Source organism: Rhinopithecus bieti, unplaced genomic scaffold (genome assembly GCF_001698545.2).
Source record: "Rhinopithecus bieti isolate Rb0 unplaced genomic scaffold, ASM169854v2 scaffold_3471, whole genome shotgun sequence".
NCBI classification, from domain to species: Eukaryota; Metazoa; Chordata; class Mammalia; order Primates; family Cercopithecidae; genus Rhinopithecus; species Rhinopithecus bieti.
In genome coordinates this window covers 341,021-352,485 of record NW_016804075.1, presented here as the reverse complement: position 1 = coordinate 352,485, position 11,465 = coordinate 341,021, and the positions used below count along the sequence as shown (strand labels likewise).

Here is an 11,465-nt window from a genome sequence, read left to right as displayed (position 1 = left end):
TCACGCCATTCTCCTGCCTCCGCCTCCCAAGTAGCTGGGACTACAGGCGCCCGCCTCGTCGCCCGGCTAGTTTTTGTATTTTTAGTAGAGACGGGGTTTCACTGTGTTAGCCAGGATGGTCTCGATCTCCTGACCCCGTGATCCGCCCGCCTCGGCCTCCCACAGTGCTGGGATTACAGGCGTGAGCCACCGCGCCCGGCCGAGATTCTTTTATTTAAAGGAAATGTTGACTTGAATCCCCATGAGACACGGAGGTGGGAGGTGGAGGGTCAGGAGGCCGCCGTGGGGCTGGGCAACCCCTGTGCCCTGGGGCCTCTGCAGCACATTCTGCTGTGCCAGCCCACTCCCTTTGCCTCCAGGGGCAGGAGACCTGGCACGAGCTGTGGGGCGGGGTCTTGGTGAGGGCACTCATGCCCCTGTTCTGTGTTTAGCTCCACACGGGCCCGGTGCCCGCCCTGCTGTCACAGGAGCCCCAGGCGAGGTTCGGCCTTCCTCTTGCCCCTGTGCACCCGCGGAGATGCCCACAACACCAGCACCTGAGCTCCACCTCCTGAATCCGCCTCCTGAATCCGCCTCCTGAACCTGCCTCCTGAATCAGCCTCCTGAACCTGCCTCCTGAACCTGCCTCCTGAATCTACCTCCTGAACCCACCTCGTGATTTCACCTCCTGATTCCACCTCCTGAACCCACCTCCTTACCTCCCACTTCCTGACCGCTGAGTGGAAGCCTTTCTGGGCCCTGCCCTTTGCCCACTCCCCTGGCGGGAGTGCCAAGACCCTCAATGCCCATTAAATACCCTTGCCTGCCTCTTACAACTGTCACGCTGCGCGTGTCTGTCCTGGGTGAGGGCTTGGAGGAGGCTCTAATGGGCCGGGACAAAGACCTTCCGGGATGGAGGAGCTTGATCTGTGGAGGCCTAAGTTCAGGACCCGACACCACCTGGCTCTGTGACCTTAGACAAGACACTTAACATTTCTCTCCTCCTTAAAACTGGGCAACAACAGGCCGGGTGTGGTGGCTCACTCCTATAATCCCAGCACTTTGGGAGGCAGAGGCCACCTGAGGTCAGGAGTTCGAGACCAGCCTGGCCAACATAGTGAAACCTCATCTCTAGTAAAAAATATAAAAATTAGCCAGGAGCGGTGGTGGGCACCTGTAGTCTCAGCTACTCAGGAGGCTGAGGCAGGAGAATCGCTTGAACCCGGGAGATGGAGGTTGCGGTGAGCTGAGATCACGCCATTGCACTCCAGTCTGGGTGACAGAATGAGACTCTGTCTCAAAAAAAAAAAAAAAGACAACAATAATTAATAATTGCAGCAGCCGACTGGCCCAGCTCCCAGCCACGGCTGTCAGGGTGTCTGAGGCTGGGGAAGACCTGGCCTCTGCCCGGTCACACCTTTGTCTGGCTGCAGGGGGCACCCGCAGCCCAGGGATTCACCAGACTGGCCTGGTTCAGCCCTGCCTCGCGGGAGCCTCCGGGGCAGGGTTGGGGCTGGCCCTATGGCTTCTGGGGCCCTGAGGCTGGGAGCAGCCCCCTCCCGTCCTGGGGAAGTGGAGGGGTGGGGACATTCTCCACCACAGCCCGGCCCTGCATGTTTCCTGCAGCTGTGTCTCACCCTGGTCCCTCTTTCCTGGTGGGAAGTTAGGAGCTGGTTCTGGTCCCGTCCCTGGGGTGGTCCCAGGCCCCACATGTCTTCAGGCCCCTGGGATGGGGGGCCGGGGGGCACATCTAACTGTGGCTCTGCTAGCGGCCAGAATGTGACCATGGGACTGGGGATAATGTCGCCTTTCTGGAAGGTTGTCAGAGGCTAGAATGAGGTGTTTTGTGCAAAACTTCGGGAACACAGGTACACGGTAGGCACGCAATGGGTGCAGCCAGTATCATCGTGATTATTTTCTCCACCACACAGCTGACACGCCCCCCAGAGCTTCTCCAGGGACCACCTTCGAGACTGACCCGGGCCCCTTTCTTCAGGGAAGTCCCTTCTGCCAGGCTCCCCTGGCTCGGCCTCTCCGGGCTCCCCTGACTCGGCCTCTCCGGGCTCCCCTGGCTCGGCCTCTCCGTGTCGGAGGAGGGCAGGAATTTTTATCAAGTGTCCCAGTGATTCTGCCACACTGTTTGCTTCCTGCCAACTTTGTATCTGGTGAAGCCAGGGTGTGGAGGAAGGTGGGGACGGAAGGACGTTCCCCAAGGGTTCAGATGAGCACCCCAGGCACCGTGGAGGAGTGTGTGGCTGTGTGTGGGCCGTGGGCGCATTCTCAGGGGATGTTGGCCCAGCCCCTGTCCTCTCGGCCGCTGGCGATGCAGGACGTCCTTCCAGATCTCCAGCCCACTGGGTCCTGCCACAACCAGCCCTGGAGGCTTCAGGCCCTTCCCTGGAGGCTTCAGGCCCTTCCCTGGAGGCCCAGCCTCACCCACCTGCCTGGCCTGGGCCACAGAGGAGGGGGTCCAGGAGCCTGGGCCAAGGCCGGGATGTGAATTATGGAACTGGCTGGTGGAAGAAGTGGTGCCTGCCTGGAGTCCCAGCCCACAGGGGCAAAGAAGGCCAGGCCCGGTATCTGGGGAGGCCCTGCCCTTCCTCTGCTGCCCTGTCCCTTGGTTCAGGATGGCATCTACTGGTCCTCGCCTCCAGGTATGCAGGGGATTCACTCAGCCTCAGGCAAGAGCCTTTCAAGCCCTAAGCCAGCTGTGAGTCATCTCCCCTCACACGCTGGGCCTCAGTTTCCTCACTGGGCAGACATAATTTTCCTCAAAGTGTCAGATGAGACCATGACGCCTCTGAGGGCAACGGCCTCCTGCTCTAAATGCAGGTCCTGGGTCCCTCTGTCCCTCCCAGCCTGGGGTTTCTTTTTTTTTTTTAATGGAGTCTCTCTCTGTCGCCCAGGCTGGAGTGCAGCGGTGCCGTCTCGGCTCACTGCAGCCTCCTCCTCCCGGATTCAATCGATTCTCGTGCCTCAGCCTCCTGAGTAGCTGGAATTACAGGTGTGCACCATCGTGTCCGGCTCGTTTTTGTATTTTTAGTAGAGACAGAGTTTCACCATGTGAGCCAGGCTGGTCTCGAACTCCAGGACTCAAGAGATCGGCCCACCTCAGCCTCCCAAAGGGCTGGGAATACCGGCGTGAGCCCCCGCGCCTGGCCCAGCCCAGGATTTCTAAGGTTTCTTCAGGAAAGTCGCTTGGATCAGGCCCCTTTGCTCCTGGAGGGTTGAGTGAGACTTCGACTGTCGCTTCCTTTGACTCCCCACCGCTCCACACTCCCCTAAGCCAGGGGCCCTCAGGGATTCTTTGCCTTTGGGAGGCCTCAGTTCAGCTGCACCCACTTTTCCTTCCGCCCCTTCCTTCTGCGGAATGTACTCTTGATTCTCAGATGCACCCCACCCAGTCCTTGACCCACTGATAAGGGGAGGGGTGTTATCAGAGCCCAGTTATGGGGCCTACTGTCCACACGCCCAGGAAGCCCTGCCATCTTTGCCTTCTGTGGGCTGGAGCCGAGGGGCGACCCCCAGGCCTGCAAAGCTGCCAGATGCCTGCCTGTCTAGGGCTCCTCTGAGAGGTCCCCAGCTGGCCCCCAGGACCTGAAGAAAGGGGTTAGACCCTGGGATGGGGTGCCCAGAGCAGCGCCCCCATCTCCACGCCTTTCCTCCATGGGCCTTCCGGAGGGCTCACAGGCTTCGCGGGCACGTGGGGTGGAGCTCAGCCCCGTCATTCCTCTCTGTGCCCAGCTAGTGCGCTGTGGAGAAGTCACTGTCCTGTGTGCAGCCTCAGCTTCCTCGTCTGTAGGGCGGACAGTCACAGCCGCCTCCCAGGGGTCACAGGATCCTAACTCTCTAGGACAGGACAGGTCCCGGGCTGCCTCATCCAGCCACCCCCAGCCCCCAGTTTCACAAACAGGGACTCTGGGGCCCAGACAGGGAAGTGGCTGTGTGGGATCGCACTGTGCAGCCAGTCTGGTGACTCTCTGGTGCCCAGGCCGCTGCCCCCATCCCTGGTCCTGGGCCATTCCAGAGGAGACAGGCTTGGCCGGCAACCCCAGGGCCCTGCTCTCCAGAGCCTGTGCCTCGGAGCTGGGCTGGGCTGGGCATTTCAGCACAAGCCCAGGGAACTGATAAGAAGGTTTAACTCTGTCTCCAGCCCTGTGCTGCCGGTGATAATGACCCCCTCCCCCTGCCTCCCGCTCAGCCCTGCCCTGCTCTGCCCTGACCCTTGGGTGGGGACCCTGAAGGTGGCTGAGGGTGGAGCAGGGCAGGGACAGATGGGGGAAGGGGAGATCATCGCACTGCAGAATCCAGGGCCCAGAATCCTAGTACCTCACCAGACATAGGCACCTTGCTGGCCCTCACGGGCAGCTGGGCACAGTGCCTGGCACCCATGCTCCATCTGGGTCCGAATCCCTTCGCTTTAGTTCTTAGCATGCAGAAGAATGGCTGGAGGGAAGCAGCCCGGGGGCTGAAGGCTTGCCAGAACTCCTGTGCTAACAAACCCTCAATCGAATGCTGCCCGGGCCAGGGCCTGTGCTCAGTGGTTCAGGCCACCTCCTTTAATCTTCACAACTGCTCTGTGAAGTTGTCACTCTAGGTCTTGAGGTGAGGAAACCAGCGTAGAGCAAACATGCCACTCTCCCAAGGTCACGTCGCTTCCCAAGGTCACGTTGCTTCCAAGAGGCAGGAGGGCAGCTCCTATGACCTGTAACCACCACGATGTATGTCTGTGTGCGGTTTCCACATTTTATTTCAACGTAGGGTCATAGTTAAGACGAGGGCTCTGAATGTGGGCTGCCTGGTTTCAACCTCTGTAACGTAAGATTAATATCTAGAAGAAAACACACACATACACTAGTCGTATCTCATCGTGTGGTTATGACATGGATTACACAGTGCATGGAAAGAGCTTGGCACAAACCCCCACACACGGCAGGTGCTTCATGGAGGGAGCAGTGATCATCATAGCACGATAAAGGAGGCAGGAGGCAGGAGGCAGGCCAGGCCTTGGGATGCCAGTTCCCATGACAACAGCCGCCGGCTCCTGCCCGGCTCGGTGCGGGTTCCCCTGTGGCCCTGACAACAGAGATGAAGGCTGCTGCTTCGGACACGAGGTCTTTGCTACTGTTTTACAGAAAATCCACCAACACTGGTGTCTCCAGGCCAAAGGGGATGGGGGCGTGGGCTGAGGTTCTTTGAGGGAATGGGAAGAAGATCACCCAACAAACGGCTCTGCCTCCTGTTAAGAAAGCACCTGCTGCCTCTGCTTTGTGGCCAGGCAGTGTTTCAGGCTGAAGGAAGTCAGAAGCAATGGTGGTTCCGAGCTCTGTTCCAGGGTGGCTGCCTCCGCCCTCCCTGCTCCTCCCTGACCTCCCCGGCAGGCAGCGTCCCAGGCTCTGCCTCTCCACGTGGGCCTCTGCCTCACCTCTTCTCACCGTTCCAGGCTTGTGTCCTCCCTTCCCCCTGCTCCTCCTCCTCCTGTCTTTCCTTCTCATCACACACTCTTCTGCTCTCCCTCGATTGCTCTCTCCCTCCCTCTCTCCCTCCCACTTTTCCTGAACCACAGCTTCCGGGAACACAGAGTCAACTGTCTGGCAGCTTTCATGTACTAGCTGTGGTTCTGGAAGGCCCTGGTCCGGGTATGGAAGCCCAGGGAACTGCCCGCCAGGCTGGAGGCAGGGCCTGCACAGGGCATCCGTGTCTGCCTCTCCCTGGGCTTCCACCTCCCACCCAGGCACCCACGTTCCCAGCGGCTTTCTGCTTGGGGAAGTTCTGCTGCTGAAACTGGGGATTCCCAGAGTGGAAGGGGCCCTGCCGAATAGCCAGCCACCTCCTCTACTTCTCAGTGAGAAGAAAACCAAGGCGGTGGGGGTGGGGGACGCAAGGCGGGGCTTCCCCAGGATCACACAGCTGAGCAGAGGCCAGGCCAGGGGTCCCTGATCTGCTGCCTGAGTCCTGGGCCCTTCCTGCCTCCCCACGGAGAGGAGACGGCTGGGTCAGAGGCCTGGCCTGTCAACAGGAAGGGCACTTCCCTCCTCCTAAAGGCCCAGCGATCGGGCTCCAGTGTAGCAATGAGGACACTGAGGACACAGGTGAGTGCTACCGAAGGTCCAGGCCTGGGGAAGCGCTCGGCCTGCATTTGCTCGCTTAGTCCTCAGCCTCCTGAATGAGGCACTGCCTTTACTCTTGTGGGTGTCTCGGGCCAGCAAAGACCAGGTGTGCTGGAGGACCTTCAGGGCTACTCTTCTGTTTTTTTTTTTGAGACAGAGTCTCGCTCTGTTGCCCAGGCTGGAGTGCAGTGGCGCAATCTCAGCTCACTGTAACTTCCGCCTCCCGGGTTCAAGCGATTCTCCTGCCTCAGCCTCCCGAGTAACTGGGACTACAGGCTCCCCCACCACGCCCGGCTAATTTTTTGTACTTTTAGCAGAGACGGGGGTTTCTCCGTGTTAGCCAGGATGGTCTCCATCTCCTGACCTCATGATCCGCCCGCCTCGGCCTCCCAAAGTGCTGGGATTACAGGCGTGAGCCCCCGTGCCCGCACTGTTCAGGGCTACTCTCGCACTGATCTCCTGCGATTCCTTGACTGAGTGACCAGAGAGGAAGGTCCCTGGTCTGAGGACAAGTCCTGAGGTGAACAGGGCTCCAGGCAGGATTTATTCCATGGCCCATTAGTATCCTTTGGCTGAACCTGAGTCGTGCTGAATCTTATCTGTCCCGAGTAGTGGTGGAGGCATGAGGTCAGCAAGTGAAAGCACTGGCCCCTGGGCAGGGCCCTGGGCTGTCTGGGCTGGGAGAGTCCCCCAGCCAAATTTAGCTCCTAGACGCCTGTTCTTCAGCCCCTGACGGGAGTGGAAAGATCCCTCCTGCCTGCCTTTTCCTGGCAGGGCAGTAAGCGGCTGTGTAGGGAGCACAGGCCGGGCACCCGGAGAGCTGGGTGACAGGTGGCTCTGCTGCCTGCTGGATGTGTGGTCCTGGATGAGGCCCCGACCTCTCCGAGCCGCTCTGATCTCAATGCAAAGCTGAAACTAAACTCCATGCCCGGCCTACCTCACAGTGCACTTGTAGGATCAGAAGGGTACATGATGGGCCAGTGTGGCTCACGCCTGTAATCCCAGCACTTTGGGAGGCTGAGGTGGGTGGATCACCTGAGGTCAGGAGTTCAAGACCAGCCTGGCCAACATGGCGAAACCCTGTCTCTACTAAAAATACAAACTTAGCCAGGCGTGGTGGCGCCTGCCTGTCATCCCAGAGGCTGAGGCGGGAGAATCGCTTGAGGTTGCAGTGAGTCGAGATCGCTTCATTGCACTCCAGCCTGGGTGACAGAAGAAAGACGAAGAAGGAAAAAAAAAAAAAGAGAGAGAAGGGAAAACCTTCATGGACTTGTATTCCTTTCCTCAGGCCAGGACCAGGTGGGTGTGCGGTGGTTGTAAAGGAAACAGTGAGAGGGTCTGACTCAGGCGTGGGGACCTGGAGGGAGTAATTCCCTTTCTCTTCTGTCTCCATTTTCTCTCCTTGGGCCCCGACTCTTTTGCAGGCTCTGAATGTAGATTATTTGGGGGTCGGGTGTGGTGGCTCATGCCTGTAATCCCAGCACTTTGGGAGGCTGAGGCAAGTGGATCATGTGAGTCCAGGAGTTTGAGAGTAGCCTGGGCAATCTATGGAGTCCCTGTCTCTATATAATAAAATAAAAAATTAAATAAAATAGAGCACTGGGAAATGGTCAAGGCTGAGGATGGGCCACCTCATTCTGACTCCCAGGCGGACGGCGCGGCTCGCCTTTCTTGGATGACCTTCCCAGCTCCTTCTCTTCCCCACCAAGTATCTATCCCCAGGGGAAGGAGCCGGCCAGACTTGGGTTTGGCGCAGAGATGGGGCCCCCTGTGCTCCCAGCTGGCAGCATAGTCTGTTAGCCACCCACAGCCCCTGGCCTCAGCGTGCCCTGGAGTGGAAGCCTCTCGAAGCCCTCAAGGCCTGGTGGTGCTCAGCTCACTCTGAGCCTTTGGTGGGGGCCTGGGCTGCTGGCCCAGCTTGGCCAGGAGGCTCTGGCTGCCTTGGGTACAATCCAGGCCAGAGAGTAAAGGGGGTTTGTTCCTGAAGCAGAGACCAGAAGTAGGCACACACAGCGCTCTTTGCTTTGGAGTAGAAGCCTTTAAAGATTTGTTTTCTTTAAATATCCTGCTGCAGGAAAGACAAGCCAAAAACCAAACATTCCGAAAACATGGATTTCAGGTGGCTTTAAAGGAGCCGTTTGTTTGGTTTCCGTCCCACCCTGTTTCTGCTCAGTGAGGTCTGGGGCACTTGTCCCTGGGGTTTGGTGGAGGGTCGACGCCCTTCCAGGCTCACTCGTCCAGCCTCAGCAGCAGGTCTCCTCGGCACCAGATCTAGCCTGAGGGCCCCTGGTCGTGGCCCAGCCCTGAGCTTGGTCCCGGGGAGGGTTTGTGCACAGCCACGTCAAGGAAAAAAGAAGACCACTTTTCCTTTATATCAGCTGCACCTGGCACTGTTGGCCACACCCTCTTTCTTGAAACCTCTTTTACTCTTGGCCTCAGGAATCAGACATAGTTCTTTTGTTGTTGTTGTTATTGCTATTTTTGAGACAGAGTCTTGTTCTGTCACCCAGGCTGGAGTGCAATGGTGCAATCTCCGCTCACTGCAGCCTCCGCCTCTCGGGTTCAAGCGATTCTCCTGCCTCAGCCTCCTGAGTAGCTGGGACTTTAGGCACCCACCACCACACCTGGCTAATTTTTGTATTTTTAGTAGAGACAGGCTGTCTTGAACTCCTGACCTCAGGTGATCTGCCTGCCTTGGCCTCCCAAAGTGCTGGGATTACAGGCGTGAGCCACCGTGCCCTGCCAAGGGATCAGACACACTTCTGACCCTCCTGACTCTTGGCTGCTCTTCCCCTCACCCCTACCATGAATCTTTCAGGTTCCATCCTTGGTCCTCAAGCTCCTACTACTATGTGACCAATGAGGTTCTAGGTGCCATCCTTGGTCCTCAAGCTCCTGCTACTATGTGACCAATGAGGTTCCAGGTCCCGTCTTTGTCCTCAAGCTCCTGCTACTAGGGGACCAGTGAGGTTCAGCAGGACTCAGCCTGCTCTTGGAGAAGTCAGTCATTCCCTTGGCTTCAGCAGTGCTGGGCCTGCCAAGCCTCCATCTCCAGGCCCTCTGGTCCTCCCAGGAGCCCAGGTTTTGTGCTTCATTTTCTAGGATTGAATTATTCCCTGGGATCTCCCGGGCGTTTAAGATCTTTCCACGTCCCAGTACCGGGAGAAAGGAAGCAAACGTGAGGGGAGCCACGGAGTAAGAGGAACACCTGCTTGTGTGCAGGCGGTTGAGCATGGTGTGGGTTCATGGGAGGGTATCTGGGTGCCCCAGACTCATCCCAAGCTTGGGGCTGGGATAGAAAAGTCCAAAGGGGCCGGGCACAGTGGCTCACGCCTGTAATCTCAGCACTTTGGGAGGCAGAGGTGGGCGGATCACTTGAGGTCAGGAGTTCGAGACCAGCCTGGCCAACATGGTGAAACCCTGTCTCTTCTAAAAATACAAAAATTAGCTGGGCATGATGGCACGTGCCTGTAGTCCCAGCTACTTGGGAGGCTGAGGCAGGAGAATCACTTGAACCCAGGAGGCAGAGGTTGAGCCAAAATTACGCTACTGCACTCCAGCCTGGGTGACAGAGTGAGACTGTCTGGAAAAAAAAAAAAAAAAAATCCAAAGAGTGCCCCAAAGCTAGCCCCAACCAAGAGTGGGGCAGGAATTAGGGGGGTCCTCAAGCACCCTCGTCGGCCTCCTTGCGCCTGGTGCCCTGATCCAGTGGCCCTGGTAGAAGGGGTTGGGGAAGGAGAGTCGCGGGAGGGGGCGTTGAGAGGTGCTGTCATCCAGGAGGAGCTGGTCATAAGATTGGGGCCTGAACGGGATGATAGAAATAAGAATTCACCTGTTCACACATTCAACAAACACTGAGTAGCCACACCGTATTCAGGAGGCAAGGAAATAAATTTTTAAAGAGAATGTATTCATGCATAGTATAATTAGGTATTAATTTAAAATTATAGCCAGGCACAATGGCTCACACCTGTGATCCCAGCACTTTGGGAAGCCGAGGTGAAAGGATTACTTGAGCCCAGGAGTCTGAGACCTGCCTGGGCAACATAGTGGCTCACCCTACCTCTACAAAAAAAACAGACAAAAACTAGCCAGGCACGGTGATGCACACCTTTAATCCCAGCTATTCAGGAGGCTGAGGTGGGAGGATCACTGGAGCCCAGGAAGCAGAGGCTGCAGTGAGCTTTAATTTCACCACTGCACTCCAGCCTGGACAACAGAGCGAAACCCTGTCTCAAAAATAAAATGAAAAAATAAAATAATAAAATAAAATAAAATTACATGTAGGCTAGGTGCAGCAGCTCACACCTGCAATCCCAGCTCTTTGGGAGGCTGAGGTGGGAGGATCACTGGAGCTCAGTAATTTTACAGCAACCTGGGCTTTGTTGTGAGCAAGTCCCCATCTCTACAAAAAGTCGTATCATCGGAGTACGGTGGCACATGCCTGCCAGGAGTAGTCACAGCTACTTGCGAGGCTGAGGCGGGAGGATTGCTTGAGTCCAGGAGGCGGAGGTTGCAGTGAGCCGAGATCACGCCGCTGCACTCCAGCCTGGCTGACACAGTGAGACCCTGTTTCAAAAAAAAAAAAATTTAAAAATTTAAAATAAAATTATACATATGTATTTTTAAAAGACTAGAGGCAAATTCATCAAATGCTCATGGTGACGGAGCGAGCGTTTTCCCGTCGGGGATCCCGGCAGTGGGTCTGGGTGGCAGGGCACCTGCATTCTCAGCCCAGCTTCCCTGCCTCGCCAAGTGACTACGAAAAGCCTTTTCCTCTCTGGGCCTGTTTCCTTATCTGTGAAATTAAAGTGTGGAACCAGAAGATCTAGGATTCTTTCCAGATCTGAGTTACACGAGGATATTCAGGACTCAGGATTTACACAGAGCTGCACGGGCGTGGTGGGGGGGGGGCTGCCCATCCCGCTGCGGGCCTTGCCAGTCACGCCCTCAATACAACCCTCTCTTGGCAGTCTCCACGGAGGGGAGGAAGCGGCTGCCTGCCCGCCTGTCAAACTCTGATCTCAAATTAGAATGACGCCTCTCATCTCTGCCCTGCTTTGAATCTGAGAGGCCTCCTCCGCCCTTCAGCTGCAGCCTCGTGACCAGGAACAGAGCGGGCCCTGTGTCCTGGAGGCCTTCATCAGGGAAGGGGGAAGCCGTCCATGCAGGAGGTGACATGTATTGATTACCTGTGCCCCGCCCCTACGCCCCAAAGCCAGACACTGTGCTTGTGAGTTGTTACTTAGGTGACATTCATTCCCCACCACGTCCCTGGGCAGGAGGCAGGATGCTCACCTCTGTGGCAGGCGGAGGTGAGGCTCAGCGAGGAGAAGGAGGTGATGTGTCTGTGGCAGGGGGAGGAGGTGAGGCTCA

The 11,465-nt window shown here is 57.2% G+C and overlaps 1 long non-coding RNA gene across 1 annotated transcript in view; it reads left to right on the top strand.

Annotated features, from left to right (window-relative positions):
* Positions 1-5,901: 5,901 nt before the first annotated feature.
* LOC108523401 (uncharacterized) overlaps positions 5,902-11,465 on the top strand; it is an 8,599-nt gene continuing 3,035 nt past the window's right edge. The window contains exons 1-2 of the long non-coding RNA XR_001883804.1: positions 5,902-6,071; positions 11,063-11,404. This is a non-coding gene — a long non-coding RNA (uncharacterized LOC108523401). The remainder of the gene's footprint in view (positions 6,072-11,062; positions 11,405-11,465) is intronic.